At 38.4% G+C, this 9,311-nt stretch overlaps 1 pseudogene; it reads left to right on the top strand.

Annotated features, from left to right (window-relative positions):
* Window positions 1-5,029: 5,029 nt before the first annotated feature.
* LOC140808386 (7-deoxyloganetic acid glucosyltransferase-like) lies at window positions 5,030-7,089 on the top strand (annotated as a pseudogene).
* Window positions 7,090-9,311: the final 2,222 nt, after the last annotated feature.

Here is a 9,311-nt window from a genome sequence, read left to right as displayed (position 1 = left end):
TTAAATCTTAAAATTCGAAATAAAACCTATTACTAATCTAGCAGATCACCAACCCCAAAATTGTTCTGACTCTTCTTCCTCGACCTGTTCTTCGGACTTATCTGGGAGGAGAGAGTAAGGGGGTGAGTATTTTGAAATACTCAGCAAGTGGGGGACTTTGAACGCAACATAAAATTTTATAACATTTTCGAAACATATCATATACATACAGCATGCTTTTCATAAACGTAACTTCATATTCGTAACATAATAACACTACGATTTTTCACCTTTCATGGTTTACTGATATCAGTCCCTAAGTTTTAATCCTCTAAGGGGGCGAGGCCATAAAACAGTTCTATCCCACTGTTAAGGGCCATATGTTGGAATTCCACCCATTTTCAGGGAATCCCCACAGTGTCAAACATAAACGTACCAAAACTTCGTAAAAACGTATAGACCAAAACGACGGTGCTTGACCGTATTTTTGAAACAACAAAACCGAAATTTTCACATATGTATTAAACCGAAATTTAAAACAGCCCACTTACTTTATGGATTGGTGCTAGAAACGTAGGTATTTGGCTTCGAGAATTGGGTCGCCTCTTGCTCTACACTTGACGGCACTTCGACTCGATTTCTTGGGAGAATTTGTGCAGGGTTTCGGCTAGGACAAGGTGCTGAATTTCAGAAAAAATGCAGCAAGGGTCTCGAATTTTGGTGTGGGGTTTGAATAGTGTGGTGTGGTATTTATAGGGGAGAAGAGGGAGCTAAATTTGGTGGTTAAATCATTACCAAAATTTGTGCCCAAATCTCAAAAATTTGCTCCAATATTCCTTGCCATTTTTCGAAAATATTGAGTCCAAGTGAGGGGATTTGCTTCCAATTTCATGGTATGCTTCCTAGGATCTAAGCATCTCATATTTAGGCATAAATATTGTACCAATTTTGAAATTCTCTTGCCACATCATGCCTAAATTCCTTGTATTTTGTATGGTACTCAATCTTGTAAATATTCTCCCCCCCTAATTTCGAAATATGTATGCATGTACATAATATTATTGGCTTAAATATTTCTAACCAATATTTCCCCAAAGTCTAAATCTTATATTTTATACAAATTAAAATCTTATGCTAAATTTTTCCTTAAAGTTATTGAATTTACAAGGTGGAAAAATCTGGTTCTCACATCCCTCCCTCCTTATGGGAAGTTTCGTCCTCGAAACTGGAGTTGGCTTGGTCACCAAATAGGTAGGGATATTCTTTCTGCTCTGCGGTTAGGAGTTTAACTTCCTTTCCCTTACAATCTACAATTGCATTGTTTCTCGCTAACCAATCCAATCCTAAGATGATGTCGAAATCGACCATGATCAACTGTATCAAGTCGGCGCTAAAAGTCTGGTTACTGATTCTACAATCTCTGTAGATTTCGTGCGCTTTAACGGCCCTACTTGTAGGTGTGGCTATTCGGAAAGGTTCGGTTAGCTTATTGGGCTTACGTCCTAACTTCTTACCAAATCTCTTAGATATAAAAGAATGTGTGTCACCACAGTCAATTAACACATAAGCAGGCATTTGATGAATAAATATGGTACCTGACACAACAACGTTTGCATCATCTGCCTCCTCCTGCGTCATGGCAAACACCCTGGCATTTGATTTGTTCTCCCGTGGTTTATTGGCATTCGTCCCTGAGCTTGACCCGTCTCCTTTACCTGGTCCAGTTGTTTTGTTGCTGGCGGCTGGACAATCTGCCATACGGTGTCCTGGTTTTCCGCACCCAAAGCAGACGCTGCTGGCTCTGCGACATTCTCCCAGGTGGCGTAAGTGGCAAGTTTGACAAGGCTTAATGGCCTGGTATCCTGAGGCAGGCGAAGGCCCTTTAGATGGTTCGCCGGAATGGTTCGGTTTCTTGAACGACTGACTACCATGAGGGGGCTGATCATTCATAGGCCTTTTGTTCCTAAATTCTTTCTCTCTGCGCTGGATATCAGTTTCAGCTCGGATAGCTGCGCCCATCAGGTCGGAAAAATTCGTCGGTTGGTAGACTGCTAGGGCTGATTGGATCCTGCTGTTCAACCCCTTCTTGAAGCGGTGCAATTTTAGAACTTCATCCGCCATAATTGCCGGAGCATAAGATCCTAAGGCGTTGAACTGAGAGGTGTATTCCACAACTGACATGTCGGGACCTTGACTGAAATTCTCAAACTCACTTAGTTTCTGTAGTCTGACCTCGGCGGGGTAATATTGTTTCAGGAAAGCTTCCTTAAAATGTTGCCACATGATTGGTCCTGCAGTTATCATGGCTGGCGAGATTGCTTCCCACCACTTGCCTGCTCGATCTTCCAGGAATGGCACTATCACGTCCACTTTCAGTGCATCCGGGACTTCCAACAGTCGCAGCTGAGTCTCCACACTTTTCAGCCAACTCTGGCTAACCTCAGGGTCGGCAGCGCCACTGAAAGTTGGGCACCTGTTCTTACGGAGGGACTCGTAATGGAACTTGACTCCGTGCTGTGGTGGAGGTGGTGGTGGTTGATTGGCGTTGGGGTTTACTAACCCCTGAAGTGTCGTCGCCACGATCGTGGCTATAGCCATTAGGTCCGCTTGATTGAGATTGAACTGAGGTGGAGGTCCGTTGCCTTCTTCATTAGTGTTGTTGTTGTTAGCATACCGGGGGTTGCGGTTTTGCCTTGGAGGTCTACCGGTCATTTCCTACAATTTGAACGTTTCTAAGAATTTGTTGTACGAGTAAAGTTCATACAATAGATTGCGTAGAAGTAAATTGAAATCAATGGAACGAATAAAATATTTTATTGATTTCTCAAACAGGAAAAATAAATGAACATGACAATCTAAATGAAATAAATGTACTGAACCAATCTAAATGAAATAAATATGCTGAATGAAACAGGACATAATAAAATGTCAGGGTCATATAGAGTTCAATAAATAAAAATTCGAAAATTTCCAAAAATGACAAGTTTTGAGATAGACATATGGATTCGAAGAGTATGTCGAGAGGATTTCAGATCAGTTGACGGAACCAAATTCGGAGTTTCTTACGAAAAATCGAAGAGCACATGATGGCGGGTTGACTCGTTGACTCGGTCGAGTTGACTCGCCGGGTTGACTCTCCGGAGTATAATCGGAGTAAAGGCGTGTGTCGGCGACGGTGTCGAGATCACGGAACTGGTGGTGGCACGGCCAGAATCGGTCGTAAAGCTACCTAATTTGGCCGGAAATCGCTCAAAATCGGTCAACTCCCTTGAAATTGGGCGTTTTTGATTTCTTGATCCAATCCCAAAATTGATTGGTGGTAAAGGTTACCCATGGTCTTTATAATGTTTTGGTAAAAGTAATTGAAAATAAAAGTATGCTTGGTCTGGTAATTGGACGGAATAAGTTTCGGGTTAGGGTTCATATGCCAATTTGGTAGATCTGAAATTCCGGTTTCACACGAACACAAAATCTAAAATTGATAGAGGGCTTTTGTTCGTCGTTTTGAGACGATTCTGGAAATCGTCACCGATCGAAGAAAGGCTACCGGAAGCGGCCGGAATTGGCGGAGAAGCGGCGCGCGCGGTAAGGGCCTGTTTGGCCGAAATTTCCCGATTTTTTTTTTCGAAATTCGATTTTTTTTTTTACTCTCGATTTTTCCCACTCGGATTATGAATCTGGCGGCTCTGATACCACTTAAATGTCACGTCCCGAGACCGAGGTTTGACACCGGCGTTGTTTGACAATCACACAATCGAAACAACAAGCCTTTCGTAGCACAGTATAAACCGAAACCAGTTTATAAATCATAATCTCAGATAAAAAAAAACGATTGTCTTTACAATATCGAAATCCAACGAAATAGTAAATAATGCGGAAACGTCTTACAATTCATTAAATCTTAAAATTCGAAATAAAACCTATTACTAATCTGGCAGATCACCAACCCCAAAATTGTTCTGACTCTTCTTCCTCGACCTGTTCTTCGGACTTATCTGGGAGGAGAGAGTAAGGGGGTGAGTATTTTGGGAATACTTAGCAAGTGGGGGACTTTGAACGCAACATAAAATTTTATAACATTTTCGAAACATATCATATACATACAGCATGCTTTTCATAAACGTAACTTCATATTCGTAACATAATAACACTGCGATTTTTCACCTTTCATGGTTTACTGATATCAGTCCCTAAGTTTTAATCCTCTAAGGGGGCGAGGCCATAAAACAGTTCTATCCCACTGTTAAGGGCCATATGTTGGAATTCCACCCATTTTCAGGGAATCCTCACAGTGTCAAACATAAACGTACCAAAACTTCGTAAAAACGTATAGACCAAAACGACGGTGCTTGACCGTATTTTTGAAACAACAAAACCGAAATTTTCACATATGTATTAAACCGAAATTTAAAACAGTCCACTTACTTTATGGATTGGTGCTAGAAACGTAGGTATTTGGCTTCGAGAATTGGGTCGCCTCTTGCTCTACACTTGACGGCACTTCGACTCGATTTCTTGGGAGAATTTGTGCAGGGTTTCGGCTAGGACAAGGTGCTGAATTTCAAAAAAAATGCAGCAAGGGTCTCGAATTTTGGTGTGGGGATTTGAATAGTGTGGTGTGGTATTTATAGGGGAGAAGATGGAGCTAAATTTGGTGGTTAAATCATTACCAAAATTTGTGCCCAAATCTCAAAAATTTGCTCCAATATTCCTTGTCATTTTTCGAAAATATTGAGTCCAAGTGAGGGGATTTGCTTCCAATTTCATGGTATGCTTCCTAGGATCTAAGCATCTCATATTTAGACATAAATATTGTACTAATTTCGAAATTCTCTTGCCACATCATGCCTAAATTCCTTGTATTTTGTATGGTACTCAATCTTGTAAATATTCTCCCCCTAATTTCGAAATATGTATGCATTACATAATATTATTGGCTTAAATATTTCTAACCAATATTTTCCCAAAATCTAAATCTTATATTTTATACAAATTAAAATCTTATGCTAAAGTTTTCCTTAAAATTATTTAATTTACAAAGTGGAAAAATATGGTTCTCACACATAATCGTTCCGCCCTTCCTCATGTCTTCGTCTTCCCTCTGCCGCTTCAGGGTACCTTCAACTGTATGCTCAAGCTCGCCGAGCTCTTATCCCTGCAAAACATCCGAATCACCTTCCTCAACACGCAGCACATTCAGCAGCCCTTGCTCAGCTGCACAGACCACGAGAGTCACTTCAAAAAGTACGCCAATCTCCGTTTCGAGACAGTCCCGGATGGCCTACCTGAGGATAATCCACGTACGGGGGATCAAATCCCGAATCTGCTGGCGTCTATGGAAATTGTGGCTGCGCGCCCATCTTCAGAGAGATGGTGACTGTGGGGGCATACGGCCCGGACTCGAAGGCGCCGGTGACGTGCATAATTGCGGACGGGATATTCACTTTTGCGCCGGGAGTCGCGGGGAAGATCGGGGTCCCGCTGTTGTACTTTGACACCATTAGTCCTTGTGGGCTTTGGGCTTATCTGTGTTTGCCGAAGCTTATCGAAGCTGGGGAGGTTCCTTTCAAAGGTGAGCGAGCTCTTCTTTTTTTTTTTTCTGTGAGATTGTACTTGAGAAGTACAAAGTACACGTACTACTTCGTGCTCAATTTACCGCCAAATTGATTTTCATATCTTAATTGTGAAATCGAAGTATTTGTGCCAATTGCTCATTTCTTGGGAACTCGATATGGTATTAGAGTAAAGATATTTTCTTCATTCTTACCCAAGCTTAGCAGAGAGGATTTCAAATTTTTAGCTTTGAAAGATTTCCAAAAATCGGCTCATAATTTTGTTAGGACAGGGTTTTTGTTTTACTGCGCCAAGACCGAATTTTTACTATTTGGGAAACTAAAAATTAATGTAGACAAACTTAAGGACGAATGTTTGGATTTTTTTCAATTTTCTGAGGATCGCCTATGAATCTGCCTCCTGCAGCATCCTTTAATTTGTTCTTTGCTTATTTGAGTTTCCTTTTGAATATAATGTAGATGATAACATGGATGAGATGATAATGTACGCTCCCGGAATGGAAGGCATCATTAGGCGCCGAGACCTTCCCAGCTTTTGTCGCGCAATAGGCCTCGATGATCCGCTCATAAAACTTGTTCTTAGAGAGGATGAACATATTCCCTTAGCTCGAGGGCTGATTTTCAACACGTTTCAAGAACTAGAGGCGCCTATATTATCTCAAATGCGCAATATCTGCCCAAATGTTTACGCCATAGGACCCCTCCACACTCACTTGAAAGCAAGGCTCGAGGCTGAAACGACCACGTCAAATAGTATATGGAAAGAAGACATGAGCTGTATTTCTTGGCTCGATATGCAGCCCTTGAGATCTGTTGTATATGTCAGCATAGGAAGCCTTGTGATCATTACAAAGGAAGAGCTTTTGGAACTTTGGCATGGTTTGGTGAATAGTGGGTAGAGATTCTTGTGGGTTCAAAGGCAGGGCTCGGTTATAGGAGGTGACATGGGGTCCGAAACGCGGGTTGAATTGGCCCAAGGGACAAAAGAAAGGGGTTGTATTGTGAGTTGGGCTCCACAGCAAGAGGTTTTAGCACATCCTGCGGTAGGGGCGTTTTTTACGCATAGTGGGTGGAACTCGTCGTTGGAGAGTATGGTAGAGGGGAAACCGATGATTTGTTGGCCATATGGTGTGGATCAACAAGTGAATAGTAGGTATGTCGAGGAAGTGTGGAAGCTGGGAGTGGACATGAAGGATATGTGTGATAGAGTCGTGATCGAAAAAATGGTTAAGGAGGTTATGGAGTCGAGGAAGGATGAGTTCTTGGAGAGGGCAGATCATGTAGCCAAGTTGGCCAAGGCGAGTGTAAGTGAAGGAGGTTCGTCTTTTCGAGATTTGGATCGTCTGATCGATGACATGAAGTCGATGAGGATACAGGCGACCTCGGGGCGAAACTAGTGCTTTGTGTATTAGATAGAGTTGAATCTAACCAGAACCATTTCTGATTCTTCTTGAGGTTCCTTTGTTGTCTCTCCATTGCATTATCTCGTTGTTCAATCCAAATTCACTAAAAATATATGTTTTTGAGTGAAGATTTACTTGTTTTTTTAAGATAAATAATGATCGGGGACGTTACTTGTAAACTCGTAAAAGTGCATACTTCTTAACTAATAAATCAAAAATAAATAATTTTTTTTATTAGAGAAATAATTAATATATTTGGGCATAGTTTGGTATATGTGATAAGGGATGAATTGATAAATAATCCTCTTTATCTCATGTTTGGTATCTTTTTAAAAAGCACATGATAATATCATAGCTCTTGATAAATAATTTTTTAGAAAGATAAAATGTTTCTTCTATTAGGTGTGATAATTTTAATTTAATGATAAAATACACTACAAATGACTTAATTACCTTCAATTTATAAATGCTTTTTTTTATAAATCTATGCTAGTAGGTAGAAATTAAAATCAAATAAATATTTCTATTTATTTTTATATATTATATAATATGATAATTATATAAATGAATTCGAGATAATTATATAAATAATTTTTATAAATCTCAATAAAATTATTAGTATAACTTTATTAACCTTAAAAATTGATATTTGACTTGACTCACAAAATCAAAGGCTCAATTGTCATATTATATAATATATAAAATTAGGTAAAAATAAATAAATCATGCAAGCACTATCGACGCATGAACAAATAAAAAATATGAACTCAGTCAACAACTTTGAAATTATAAAATTTATTATGATAAGGTTAATTTTTTCATTACAATTTAATATATAAATTTAATCACTCTTATTAAAATCATAACAAACATTAAATATAATATCCAACGTCTTATTCATCCTTAAATTATCCTTATATTATGTATCACATGTTTATCCTATCATATGTACGAAACTATGATGTATAATTTATCATCTTATCCTTAAAGTAATATTGTAATGCCGATATTTACTTATTGTGAGTTCATAGAAGCAACTTTTTAATGATAAAACACTTACAATCAGGTCAAAAGTTACGTCTGTTAGTCAAAGTGTAACTTTATTTTTATAATCGTGACAGTGCAAAGTACACCTATTTAATTGGATGTTAACGGATCAGGTTGCTAGGCCCATGAATCCGATGATTTTCATGTCTGTCTGCTGATGATGTCTCATATTCCTTAGAGCTTGATCTTACTTTTTCCCTACAACTGGTCCTGATCTTATCAGAGACAATATTATCTGTTAAGATCTTGAGTAACTCTTTTATGGTCTATCTAGTTAGCAAAATCAAACGACACAACGTCAGCAGCTTGATGCACGAAAACTTTTGAGAAAATCATTTATATCAATAATATTCTTACCCACGTATGCATAACCTAACAGCAATTATGGTCTAGGTGATGAGTGTTAGGGTGAGGGGCAACAAATGGACAAAATAAAGAAGAAATTAATCAGTGGTGGATTGGATCATCAGTTTCTTTTTGGGGATAGATGAAAGTTCATTGATAAAAATCTATTGAATCAGGATACGTTTTATATTATGTCAATCATTTGTTCTCTTAATTTATAAATTTTTAAATTTATTAATATACTTTTTTTAGTGTAACCTTATTGATAATGATATCATAACTTACTAATATTTTAAACTGATACATAAACATTATTTAAATTTAATTGAGAATAATATATTTCAATAATTAAATTTTGTTCTGTAAAACAATTGCATGAAAAAATGATTGAATAATTTATTTATTTTTGTTTTGAGTAGCTTGAAGAATAAAGTATTTATATATTTTCCATCATCTAGGATATAAGTTTTTAGATTTAATTTATGTTTATATATAACTATATTATTAAAAAACAAAAAATTCATCCATTATTTAAATAATAAAGACCGAAGTGTTGAACGTCTTTAACTAGAATGTCACTTACATAGATATTTCTTAATTTTACCATTTCAAAATCAATCAAATCTATGGGTTGGAGTTAGACTAGACCGAAGATTCGAACGAATCTAGCTCACATATAGGTCCGCCCTGTTCTAAAAGATGGGTTGGAGGAATTAGACCATACCGAACCTTCGACCAAATCTAGCTCACACATAGGACCGCCCAATTCTAAACGATAGGTTGGACGAGTTAGACTAGACCGAAGCTTCTACCGAAGCTAGCTCACATATAGGTCCGCCCTATTCTAAAAGATGGGTTGGAGGAATTAGACCATACCGAACCTTCGACCAAATCTAGCTCACATATAGGACCGCCCAATTCTAAACGATAGGTTGGCCCAGTTAGACTATACCGAAGCTTCGAC

The sequence above is a fragment of the Primulina eburnea genome, chromosome 12 (genome assembly GCF_022965805.1).
Source record: "Primulina eburnea isolate SZY01 chromosome 12, ASM2296580v1, whole genome shotgun sequence".
NCBI lineage: Eukaryota > Viridiplantae > Streptophyta > Magnoliopsida > Lamiales > Gesneriaceae > Primulina > Primulina eburnea.
Note: the sequence above shows the minus strand (reverse complement) of the source record. Positions and strands in the feature narration are given on the sequence as shown.